Source organism: Lepidochelys olivacea (genome assembly GCF_965140295.1).
Source record: "Lepidochelys olivacea isolate rLepOli2 genome assembly, chromosome: 1".
NCBI classification, from domain to species: Eukaryota; Metazoa; Chordata; order Testudines; family Cheloniidae; genus Lepidochelys; species Lepidochelys olivacea.
Window position 1 is genome coordinate 71,843,545 of NC_140411.1, and position 13,913 is coordinate 71,857,457.

Here is a 13,913-nt window from a genome sequence, read left to right on the forward strand (position 1 = left end):
TCAGATAATCCCTGGCCTTTTCATAAGTGGCAGGTAGGGAGAATGCAAGGAGTCTTCTCCCTTCCACAAAAGCTCGTGCAATCGACACAAGGGCCAAGAAAAATTGCAGTCTTTGCCCTAAGGTGAATTAATGCAGATTGTTTCCTTGCACTGCTGTAGAGAGTTGTAGGGGTAGTTGCTGGAGAATGTTGGGTCACAGACTGAGTTTGGTGGGGGAAATGGGATGGTCAAGCAGCCAACTGATTATTCTGAAATTAGCCTAAATGTGCTGTGACAGAGTGTACTGGCCAACACTGGAGTGGAAGGGGTTAAAGCAGTGATCTTAGTAGCAGAAGCTATGCCCCTCCCCCCCACACCCCCCCCACCCTCTGCTGGGCATGATCCAACTGCTGCTGCAGTATAAAAGGGAGCAGCCTAGCTCAGTCTGGGCTGGCTGCTGAGGAGGAAGGATGCAGCTTGCTAGCTTCAGCTGAGAAGCAGCCAGGATCCCAGACCATAGGAGCAGGAGATGCCAAGGCCCAGGCAGGGGACCAGGTACTTGCCCCAGGGAGATTTCAGCCACCACCTGAGGAGCTCACAGACTCTCAAGACTCCCTGACTTCAACTGCAGGAGTCATGGTAGGAAACATCCCAGCGAGGGACTAGCCCATGTCTCAGCAGCAGTCAGCATGTTGGGTGAATGCATTTACCACTTCCAGAACCCTGGGCTGGAACCTGGTGGAATGGGGGGGCTGGGTCCCCCTACGCAGCTGCCCCCTTTGTGGGGTGGCCCACTGAACCACCCCCAACTGAATGTGCATTATGCTGTGCTTCCCCTCAGCCAAGGGGAGACCTATTGACTTTGGCATCAGGCCGTGCTTCCCTGCAGTCCAGGGGAGTCCCATTGGCCACCGGGCCTATCCTGACCTTGCCTTTCCTGAGGGCGATGAGGTCTACTGGTCCTGTAACACATGCATTTCAGTAGATGTGAGCTGGCATATAATGGCAGTCTTAGAAAACTGAACAAAAGAAAAGGAGGACTTGTGGCACCTGAGAGACTAACAAATTTATTTGAGCATAAGCTTTCATGTAGCTCATGAAAGCTTATGCTCAAATAAATTTGTTAGTCTCTCAGGTGCCACAAGTCCTCCTTTTCTTTTTGTGGATACAGACTAACATGGCTGCTATTCTGAAACCCTAGAAAACTGGGACATTCTTAAGAAATATAGATGTTGGCCTCTCAGCAATGATGACTATAAAGTAAGTGGAAGAAGCCTTGAAATAAAGACATACACACAATCAAATCTGAGAAAACTGAGACTAGCTTTTTTTTCCGAAGTTGAATGCTTACAATTAGGCACATTAACCCATATTAGTCAGCATTTTCTTGTTAAATGTTTGTCACCCTACATTTCATATTTTTTTTCCCTTAGTCTTTTTCAGTTTTGCCTACTGCTGTTTTTGCTTTTCTTTCCTCCTTTCATGTTATTCTTTTGAGACATATTTGTAACAGGAAATAGGCAAATTGGTTTTGATAAAATAAGAACTGCCCTGAACCTGAACTTTATCACAAAATTCACAATTCACAGTCCTTTGATGTGACTAGCCTTTCAAAACTTTCCTAGTCATGATGCTTTGCTCTACTATTTTCTGTCTGGTTCTTACAATAAAGAGTGCCATTTGCATCCTGAATTACTTGAGAACTCTTCCAAAAACCTTTAGGATTTTAGTGAAATATTTAATAATACCTTTATTTTTCCATCTTAGTTTATATATTTAGAAATGTAAATACTAAAAACAAAAGGAAAAAAATAAACCAGACTTACCAACTTTTCCACAGCCATCCCATTTGTATTGCTAAGCTTTTTCCATTTTGTATGCAAAATGAGAGAGAGACATCTCATTTTATCAGTGAAAAAGGGTGTTACAATAAAACCCATGCTGTACTCTGTGTTGGAATGATTTAAAAAGGTAGCAGGAACCAGATTGTGGAATTATTCCACATGTAACTAAAGCTGGATGAAATTGTTGGGAGAAATAGTTTATTCAAAGAAAAATGCAGTTTTGTTCAAACCAAAACTATTTATGAATATAACATGTAAGTTTTTCAGGCCCAGCAAACTATGTGTCCTTTTATCCCAGTGGTTAGGGCACTTGCCTGGAATGAGAGAGACCCACATTGGAATCCCCACTTGGAAACTGGGACTTGAATTTAGATCTCCCCTCTCCTTGATGAATGTCTGAACCACAAGGCTATAGGATTGTCTACAGTAGGTGAACCACAAAAAAAGAATTCAGGCTTGTCTGCATGGGGAAGTAATGGGGACTATGAGGGGTGTGATTTCTAAAATGCACAAATGTGCTGTCTATTATTTGGTCTGTGTTGACCCTGCTAGTGCAGACTAAAGGTTCCCTAGTTTGTTTTAATACTATGCTAAATCTCACTAGGGAATCTAGTGTGCAGCAGCAGGGTCTACACAGACCACTTAAGATTCATCGTGTCAATCCACTTTAGAAATCACACTCCCATAGTCTCCATTACCTAACTAGATAGAAAAACCCTTATTCACCCAGCTCTCTATATAATATATACACTAGAAAAAGGGCCTAATCTTATGCCCATGGAAATCAATATGATATTTCAATTGACTTTCATGGATTTTGGCTCATTTCCCATAATACTCCTGGTTGTAAATTTCTCTGGATTATAGCTGCCTAAACAATGTTATACACAAAATTTAAAAAAGAAATATAACTTTTATATCCTTATATTATTAAATGAACAATGGGATCCTTGTCAATGGCTGGTAATACCACAACTAACAGTAATAACAATATCCATTTTACTGTCAACTACATGCCAATCAGCCATAATTTCTAAGAAATAAATAAGTCCATTTGTTAAATATAACTTATCATTCAACAAGTTTGCTTTGAAAGAGGAATACCAATATTTCTCCTCTACTGCTCAGCTAGCTCCAAGTCAGTCTACAGATGGAACATTACATGTAGGCACTTGTACATTCATTGCTTGTTTACATCACGTCTGGAAGTAATTTCTTAGAGGAATATTGTGGCTGTGCATCCTTTATGCTTTCTATCTTGGGCAGATTTGTAATAATATGGACAGTTCTTGCTGCTATTGTTCAACACTGCACACACTGAACCCGTTCCTGCTGAGGAAGACCTTCTGCTTTCAGATATGCTAAATCCAATCTGTTAGCATTAGGGTTTTATGTAAGCACAGTTGAGTGAACAAATAATTTTGGTGCACACGGAGTCAAAGAAAGGTCAGAAAAAGCTCTGACCATTAAATGATGCCTATTAATTTCATTGCTGTCAACAAGTAAGCCAGCTATGCAATGACAGAAATAATTGCTATGTCCTGTAGGGTTGGTAAATTAATATGACGCTTTAAATAACATTAAGGGCAGTTAATAGCGGTGATGATTCTTCAGTGTAACAGTGTAAAATATATATTGAAGGGGAAAAAAACCATGAGTATAAAATAAATAGCAGCTAATTGGATGTAACAGCACGTGGAGATCCAGTTCAGGTTGTGGAGTACCAGTGGGATAAGTGCTCTACTGCTCATGATACTGAGAAGATGGCCTGTGAGGGTGGTTACCAGTTGTAGGTTATTTGTGAACTTCTTGTGGAAGATGAAAACAAAAGAACATTACAGTAGCCCAGCCTGGAGATGATAAATGAGTGAAATACTATGACTGGGTCTTTGTCAGAAACAAAGGGACTACATGGGGTCCTCTTGCTCTCCAGAGGTGGAAGAAGGTGTTTTTAGCATCTGTGCTATTTGACTATGCAGGCTCAGTGCTGGAGGGTGAACTATGGTGAGGCTTTCCAGTTGATCAAAAGAAGTAAATACTTTGAGAACTTTAGTCTGTCCAGGTTTCAATGAAATCCACCTGTTCTATATCCATGGTCCAAAGTCTCTTAAGCACTGTGTCTGCAGAGTGGTGAGACAATGTTGCACGTGCTGGGTGAAAAAAAAGATACAAATCTTCATGTATCAGCATATTCTCATCACTGCAGCCTTCACCATCTAACTATATTCCCTATAGACATTGGAGAATATGCTATTAGGAACCATCTTGCTGTGGCAGGAAGATAACTAACATAACTTAATAGTTTATTTCCCTCCACCACTGAGTAACTCTAATAAAATAACCACAAAAAGAAAAGGAGTACTTGTGGCACCTTAGAGACTAACCAATTTATTTGAGCATGAGCTTTCGTGAGCTACAGCTCACTTCATTGGATGCATGCCGTGGAAACTGCAGCAGACTTTATATATACACAGAGAATATGAAACAATACCTCCTCTCACCCCACTGTCCTGCTGGTAATAGCTTATCTAAAGTGATCATCAGGTGGGCCATTTCCAGCACAAATCCAGGTGTTCTCACCCTCCACCCCCCCCCACAAATTCACTTTCCTGCTGGTGATAGCCCATCCAAAGTGACAACTCTTTACACAATGTGTATGATAATAAAGTTGGACCATTTCCTGCACAAATCCAGGTTCTCTCACCCCCTCACCCCCCTCCCAAAAACCACACACACACAAACTCACTATCCTGCTGGTAATAGCTCATCCAAAGTGACCATTCTCCCTACAATGTGCATAATTAAGGTGGGCCATTTCCAGCACAAATCCAGGTTCTCTCACATCCCCCCTACCCCCATACACACACAAACTCACTCTCCTGCTGGTAACAGCTCATCCAAACTGACCACTCAGTTTGAGCTGTTTTCACATGAATTTTCTTGTTATATCTGGCCTATAAAAGGTAATTATGGGGTTAAGAAAAAGATAATTTTTAAAAATACTGCAATGATGGACAAAATTGTAACTTGTGTGAATGTTATATATAAGTATCTTGGTGACATTTCAATGTAGTATTTTCCATTTTCTTGCAGATGCTGTCCAAAAAGCATGGTTAGATGAAAAGAACTGTTAAGTTAGCTGCAGTGGACCAAGAGTGTGAGTACCAACCTCAGGGCAGACTGTTAAGATGCAGGGCACAGACTGCAAATAAGTTGTAAGATCTATACTTAGATTTCACCAACCAGCCATCAAGTGTTAACTCCTGAAGCAAGATAACTGCCTTAACATGGAGTCATAGTCTCCTTAGGTACTCTGGTCCATCTTGCCACCCAGGCACGCTGGCTTTTGTGATAGATGGTCCCTTACACCAAAAAAAAAAAAATCACAATGATATTCAGGTTACTCCGAATCTCAAAGGAATGGTCACTTACACAAAGACAACACTTGTAGCCAATCCTGTAATAAACTGGGTCATATGCCCTGTCTACAAGCAAACTTCCACTGAACCCAATGGGGATTCCACAGGTAAAATGATTACAGGGTTCAGACCCTGAACTTGGCTTTATATTAGCCTTTCCTTTATCTTCATCTCAAACCAAGTACCAGCAGTATGCACCTGTCATACATATAAAGGGAAGGGTAAACCCCTTTGAAATCCCTCCTGGCCAGGGGAAAGCTCCTCTCACCTGTAAAGGGTTAAGAAGCTAAAGGTAACCTCGCTGGCACCTGACCAAAATGACCAATGAGGAGACAAGATACTTTCAAAAGCTGGGAGGAGGGAGAGAAACAAAGGGTCTGTGGGTCTGTCTATATGCTGGTTTCTGCCGGGGATAGACCAGGAATGGAGTCTTAGAACTTTTAGTAAGTACTCTAGCTAGGTATGTGTTAGATTATGATTTCTTTAAATGGCTGAGAAAAGAATTGTGCTGAATAGAATAACTATTTCTGTCTGTGTATCTTTTTTGTAACTTAAGGTTTTGCCTAGAGGGGTTCTCTATGTTTTTGAATCTAATTACCCTGTAAGATACCTACCACCCTGATTTTACAGGGGGGATTTCTTTATTTCTATTTACTTCTATTTTTATTAAAAGTCTTCTTGTAAGAAACTGAATGCTTTTTCATTGTTCTCAGATTCAAGGGTTTGGGTCTGTGGTCACCTATGCAAATTGGTGAGGCTTTTTATCCAACATTTCCCAGGAAAGGGGGGGTGCAAGTGTTGGGAGGATTGTTCATTGTTCTCAGATCCAAGGGTCTGGGTCTGTAGTCACCTAGGCAAATTGGTGAGGCTTTTTACCAAACCTTGTCCAGGAAGTGGGGTGCAAGGTTTTGGGAAGTATTTGGGGGGAAAGACACGTCCAAACAGCTCTTCCCCAATAACCAGTATTAGTTTGGTGGTGGTAGCGGCCAATCCAAGGACAACGGGTGGAATATTTTGTACCTCGGGGAAGTTTTGACCTAAGCTGGTAAAGATAAGCTTAGGAGGTTTTTCATGCAGGTCCCCACATCTGTACCCTAGAGTTCAGAGTGGGGGAGGAACCTTGACAGCACCTAAATGTTAACCAGCAACATAGGTAATTCTGCAAAGGTAATATAGGATATATTTCAGTCATGAAAACATATCAGATAATTTCATTAGTATGCTCCATCTGTTTTGTGCTACTCTAATGATGCAAAGCAGCTGTAAACCTGGCTTAACCAGCCATATAAGCCAGGTTTACGGCTCTATTGCATCACTGGAATGGTGCAAAGGAACCAAAGAATACTAGTGAATTTAGCAATTATATCACAGGCATATAGTCTTTAAAATTATTGGGGTATCAAAGTTTCCATTCACAATTGCATCATAAATACTTATTACAGAAAATGATTGCTAGATTTAGTTACATTTATTACATTATCTTCTCATAAAATGGATTATAAAAGCACATTAAGAATCCTTAGAGGATGACAATTATGAAAAGTTGTAATAAAGCACGTTGTCCTGTGCACATTTTCTTAAAACAATGTATGTGCCCAGAGTACTTAATGCATTACTTTAAATTATGCAGCCTACTATAGAATGCCATGTAATTTGGTAAATATAAAGAATTATGTATACCAAACTGCACATACAGTATAAGTAATTTCCCTAAGGAGAAATGGCGACATAATAAACCTTAAGAGCTCAGCTCAAGTGATTTGTTAATGTCACCAGTACTTCCAAATTGAATTACAGATTCTTATAAGCACTACTAGTGACATGCAGTTTTTATAATATAGTATAATATGTTTTCACACAGCATGTATTATATTTTTATAAGAGAATGCCATTCTCCTTTGCCATTCGCCCAAACTGTTCTTCTTTCTCCTCTTCCTCTCCAACTGATTATCATAATTTCTCTTCCCATTTCCAGTGGCTGCTCCTCCTGTTTCTTGTCCCCCAGCTCTCTATTTACATTCACTCATCCTCTGTAAGTGAATCTATTTAATCCACCCCACTCACTGTGGTGAATCATTTGACCTAGCACTTGAATCTGCAGGAACAAATGAAGGTTGTGAGAAAGCAGCATTGAGTTACTGATAGGACTACTGAGCATGATCCTTTGTTGCTTGCAAGGCACTGTGGGTGTAAAAAACCTAACCTAGCATGAGGCCTATGTTTCCCAAACAGGTCTTTATTGTCTCACTAGGATGACAAACAAGTTTAATTCTGGTAATCTGGTCTCCAAGGCATTTCATCTCTTCCCCTCCATTTTCCTTTTATTTTGCCGGATGCCACTGCAAATTATCCTCACTTCAAGACTTAAAAGTAGTGAGACCCCCTATCCCCAGGAGTTTACATTATTTATAACCATTAAGCACCTTTTTATTTACCAGTCACCAAACCTACATGTTCTAGGAGGAGGGGTACAGAACTTAAGCCACCCAGACATCTTTCTTTCTTGTGAATCCATCTTTACTGTCCTCTTTCCACTCCAGAGACACATCAGAGCTTATCTTGAACTACTAAAAACTATTTTATAAGTGCCCTAGGTTAAGGAATCAAACGATGCCTTTGAAATGAAACTCTATTTGAAATGAAACTGTTAGGTGCTTATTGAAATATTTTGGCTGCCTACATTTTTCCATTTTCACAGATAAAAGAATTTATTCAAGAGATGTCTAGGCATCTTCAGGGGCCAAAAGTTTTATTATTTGAATAAGCTGTGGAAGTTGGATGGTAATGTAGAGCATTACCTCTGTGTAGCACATTTTAAACAATCCAGTCAGGAAGTAAAATTGATTCAAAACACGTGTATCTACTAAATAATTATTTTTATTGTGGATGGGTTTTCTTTATAGTCTTTATTTAAATTTTGTAAAGCGTCCTTGAATCCTTGATGACAGAACTAATGCTACTTATGGTAAAAAAGAATTTTTCAAACAAAATCTTGACACTTTTTCCTATCTAGTTAGCATAAATGTCAACTTGATAGGCATATTAAAATGTAATATGATTTCATCATTTTTTCCCCTCACTGATTGCTTTTTCATCTCACCACTGCCAGTGTTTTGATGGATATTGTACGATGTGGTTATTTTATTTTCTTGCTTGGATTTCCAAATGTGGATATGCTGGCAGCACCACAGATGTCAACTGAATTTCAAACAAGATCAAAATCTTAAGCCTCAGTGGTACTTATTATAGGTTAAAAATATTTTTCTTCATTTTAAAAGTTTGTGTGTAGAATATTCCAAAGTTTAAATAAATTTTGGATTTTTTGTATATGCTGCACAATATTTCTTAATAGTCTGTCCCCATTCTGCAAGGTAATTAAGTGTGTATGTACCTTTTTAAGTACTGTGACAGAGCTCCAACCTTGTCCGCATGGGTCCCATGCTTCCAGGTGGTTTATGCTAGCCTCAGAGGCTCACTGTGACCCTCCAAGTAGCCCTTCTCTCTCTGGGGCCAGGGTACAGTTCACTGAGCCCTTTTCATCATAAGCCAGCAAGAAGGTTGGTGAGAGAACTCCTACAGTCTGTTGTCCCTACAGGCTTATTCCAGAACAGTTTAGCCTCCTGTCCTGAGAGGGGCCTGTCTTCCCTTCCCAGGAGGTGTTTCTGTACTGGCGGGTTGGGGAGAACGTGGGGTCACCCTCTACTCTGGGTTCTGGCTCAGGGACCCTAATGGCAGCAGCTGTTGACAGCCAACCTTTCACTACTAGAGTTGCTACATTTCCCTGGGCCACTTCCCCAAAGCTCTCGGGCTTCTCTCAACGCCTTCTTCACCCATGCCTTAGGGCTACCTTTCCAGTGGCTTGAGGGTGTCTTCATTACTCCACCCTTCAGCCCCACTTCCGCTCCCCTTTGCCTGACTGGAGTGAGCCCTTTTATAGTATCAGAGGGGCCTTAGAGTCAGGTGTTCACATTAGCTTAACAGCCTCACCTGACTCTTTGCAGGTTAATTGAATTCGGGTGTTCTCATTAGCCTAATGGCTTCAACTGTCTCTTTGCAGGTTAACTGGAGCTATGTGTCCACCCTAGCCTGGAGCAGCCCCTGCTATGGTCAGTCAGGGAACAGAAAACTGCTTATCCAGTGGCCAGTGTATTTGCCTTCTACTGTACCCAACTGGCTTCGGTCTATCACAGCACATTTACTTCAATGGGTCTTGTCATGTTCTTAAAGATAGACACTTGTTTAAACACCTTGCAAAATCATAGCCACTGCACTAAATATTCCAGTATAAACTATGTGTAGACTTCCTCAACATAAAGACACAAAGATTTACCTTATCTACCAAGACATCCATTGAAGTTGAAACTTGTCCAGTCCCAAGACTAATGATTGCTTCCTATACAAAGAAATTCTTGCGAACATGATCACTTTCCTATAGCAAAACACTAGTTTTGGGTCACAAGAAACAAACTCACTTGACCTGAGGGATAAATATAGTGGAATATATTTTTAAAGATATTGCTGCATTGCTCTACACAGAAATATCTAGAACAGATCTGCACATAGCGGTGACAGTTACACAACCCACCTCTATTAACATACATAAATGAGTCCTCAACTATCAGAGAGACAAGGTGGGTGAAGTAATATATTTGATTGGACCACCTTCTGTTGGTGAGAGAGACAAGCTTTAAGCTCAAAAGCGTGTCTGACTCACCAACAGAAGGTGGTCCAATAAAAGATATTACCTCACCCATCTTGTATCTAATATCCTGGGACCAACTCATCTATAACACTGTTTTAAAAATCCTCAGATAACAAGCTATTATTTTAAGGTTTACCTGGCCTGGCATCAGGTGATGTGATACTTCAGTTTCACCTCACATTCTTCAGTTTTCTTTCGCATCCCAGATCCAGACTCCTCATGTGATCTCAGCCTCCTGCCCACTACTCTTCATCTCCCATGAGACAGTATCCCTCCACACACCAGATTCCTTGTCTCAATCCATTACACCTCCTATCTGCCTCCAGGTCCACTTCTCATTCCCTATGCATTCAACTCATGTTTCCTCCTTCACATTGCCTGTACAGGAGCATTGAGAGCTTGAGACAGAACATCTCCCAGTTTCGGTTCATGTGTCATGTGTCACGGTGGCCCACAACAGACAGGAGCATCAATTGCAGGGAAAGTCCTGTGCAGCCCAGGCAGGAGCTTGTTCAGTGCAAATGGAATCTTGGGAGAATTTAGCTCCTGGACTAACAAGTCTCTACTGAGCATCTCAAACGGAGATTTTTAAAACCATATAATTTGGCCATTGTGGGACACTTTCATGGAAGCAATAAATGGCTCACCCTGGTGCAAAGCCAACCTCTCTGGCAAAATGCATGTGGAGTGTCTCAAAAACAAAACAAAACACGGTTTTAAGAATTTACCATGGAGAGAATAATGTCTTTTCCCCTAGTCTCATTCTCAGGAACAGCTGGACTATTTTTGGGGAAATAAAATAATTAAAAATAAAAATCAGTTGGAGACAGACACCCAGCATGGAAAGTTACATGGTGGAAACGTTTGGTAAAGTTATGACCAACTGCAAATAGGGTCTCATAGTTGGGTGTCAGAAACAAGTGTAGGCAGTGCTACCTGTTCTGTCTCTAATAAGGATAATGGATAATAGACACATCCAAAATCACAGCAAAGTCTCTATATTAACATTGAATAACACAATAAAAAATAAAAATACAAGACTTTCTTCAGCCTACACAAATTAAGGAAAGTCTTTAACCTAGATAAGTAGTGGACAGACTATAATGAAACAGGAAATGTAAACACAGGTAGTAGACATGTTTCTCAGTAAACAAATAATGGGGCTGGACCAAGGAAACGGTGTAGAATTCATAGAGCAAAATCTTAATTGTGTTCTACAGTTATATTACAAGATGTTCAAGAGATCTTACTATAATAGATGGCTTGCAAAAATCCAAGATGATCCAATTTAAAATGGAAGACTAGTGCCGTGTATAAAAGGGAATGCTAGTGTAACAATCAATTATTCGGTCTTCCTTCATCACGTAATTTGAAATCACAGTGTATCCAACAACCTGACTACTTTTGTTATTTTCTTACCAAATTAGTCTTATTTAAAATGATAAATTAGATTTATAGGGAAAGAATAGAAAGCTATACAGGTATACTAACTACAACTTTATCATAGTTTTTTGAACATTTTTGCACATAGTCCTCATGCAACATTTTTAACAGCAGGGTATTTACTGCCAAATATGGTATTTCAGCAGGCTTAACGTTATTGCTTCCTGTCTAGGAGGCATCACTCTATATTTTGTCACGTGGGGTGTTAGCTGAAGAGCAATTTCTTTTTACTTTACATTTTATTTCAAGCCCATTCACTTTTTCCAAAACTCTCTCAAAGTTTATATATATTTTCAACAAGCATACAATGGTCCACTGAATGCAGACTGATCGGTGAGGTATCAAAGCAATGTGGTTTCTGTTCAACCTCATTTATGCTTGAGCAACTTGTGACGGGTGTCCAGACTGAATATTTACAGATAAATATTTATAATCTTTGAGACCTTTTAGTTTAAAAAAATTAAATGGGTTGAAACAAAATGTAGAGTGCAACAAATAGCTCTGCAGCTGACTTCTTTGACCAAAATATACTGTGCTACCTAGTAAAGGAGATAATAAAATGCTGTCCATTTAAATACTACATTTTGTCAGTCAGTTCAGTGTTCTTTAAATTGTTGTAATAAAAACATAGAAGGAAAGCACAGATACAATTTTATTTTAATTTTTTCTATATATGTATTTAGTGTTTATAAAAGTTGCACAATTCATAACTCAGACTTTGTCATGGGAACACCATGGAAAAGTAGCTCAAGCTGCCTTACCACTGGGCCTGAACCCTTTAAGAGATGCTTCTGTATTCTACAAGTTGTATGAACTTCAGAAAGCATTGAAATTCTGTGTGAATAAAGGCCACAAAGTTTGCTTCTTTGAACATAATGCTCTTCAAGTATATTGAAAATGCCAAAATCTGACAAGAACAATCTTTTCTGGGAGTTACCTCTTCTGGTGTGTCTGGAAACCCCTCTCCTGTATTTTGACACTGATAGTAGCTGTGTCTGGGATAAAAAGTGCAGTGGAATTATATGCTGACAATAACCTATCTCTGATCTGCCTACCCATTGGCTTCTATAAGACTACTCACAAGAAGAGGGCGCTAATCATTGTGATTATGAGTGGTAGAATCAGGCACTAACATTATAAATCAATTTCTATTATAATCCCATTTTGCAGTCCACCCACTCACCTTTAAAATGTATGAATGCAGGAAGGTCTATTTCAGAATTAGTAGCATCGATTTAGGAACAGTATTTTGGACACTGGATTCCTAAACTATGATACCAGTGTTTTTAAATTTTATATATTTTTTTCTTTTTGTAGGAAAATTATAGAAAGAAGGAGAGAGAAAATTTTGAAGTTTACTTTAGTGGACATATCTAATTGAAATCCAGGACTAAAGCTTAGTTTAAAATTCATTTTAAACATAACACATTTTTAATCAGCAATGTGAATCCAATGGGCTTGAAAATGGGGTGTGAAATGGCGGCTGGACACAACCATTTATTTAGGAAAGCTAAATACCAAACAATAAATTTCTACCTTTCCTCTCTGCCCCCCAGATTCGATTTGGAAACCACATGGTTTTCTATAGTGACATATTCTGTGCTAAATGACTACGGCATGCTGTCTTAAACAGGGGTTTGTTTTCCAGCAGAAAACTAGTATTAATCATTTCATGGTGAAGAGTATACCAGGGAAGTCTCATTTACCACTACTGCAGTGAAACCATATGTACTTGCTACAGCACAATTGCACGATCTATCTGGCATTTTTGAGAATGTGGCTAGGAGGGCTAGTGCATTGTGTATCAGGAATTAAGAGGTTAATAGAGCTGCTAACATCTCTGCTGATGGAGGCTTTATCCTTGCAGAGCTGCAGTATTCCCACAATATTTGAATAGTTAGTATAATTTATAGGGCTGTCTAGTAATCATAGTTAATGCATGTGATTAACTCAAAAAATTAATCACGATTAATTGCACTGTTAAACAATAGAATACCTATTGAAATGTATTAAATATTTTTGGATGTTTTTCTACATTTTCAAATATCTATTTCAATTCCAACACAGAATACAAAGTGTACAGTGCTCACTTTATATTATTTTTTATTACAAATTTTGTACTGTAAAAATGAAAAAGAAATAGTATTTTCCAATTCAACTTATACAAGTACTGTGGTGCAATCTCTATCATGAAAGTGTAATTTACAAATTTATTTTTTTTGTTACATAATTGCACTCAGAAACAAAGCAATATAAAACTTTAGAGTCTACAAGTCCACTCAGTCCTACATCTTGTACATCCTGGAAAAATCATAGAGCAGGTCCTCAAGTAATCAATTCTGAAGCACTTAGAGGAGAGGAAAGTGATCAGGAACAGTCAGCATGGATTCACCAAGGGCAAGTCATGCCTGACTAATCTAATTGCCTTCTCTGATGAGATAACTGGCTCTGTGGATGAGGGGAAAGCAATGGACGTGTTGTTCCTTGACTTTAGCAAAGCTTTTGACACTGTCTCCCACAGTATTC

At 39.3% G+C, this 13,913-nt stretch overlaps 1 long non-coding RNA gene across 1 annotated transcript; it reads left to right on the forward strand.

Moving 5' to 3' along the window:
* Positions 1 to 448: 448 nt before the first annotated feature.
* LOC311514906 lies at positions 449 to 9,458 on the forward strand. Its single transcript, XR_014709968.1, has 3 exons — positions 449 to 618; positions 4,917 to 4,980; positions 9,300 to 9,458. It is a non-coding gene; the product is annotated as an uncharacterized lncRNA (long non-coding RNA).
* Positions 9,459 to 13,913: the final 4,455 nt, after the last annotated feature.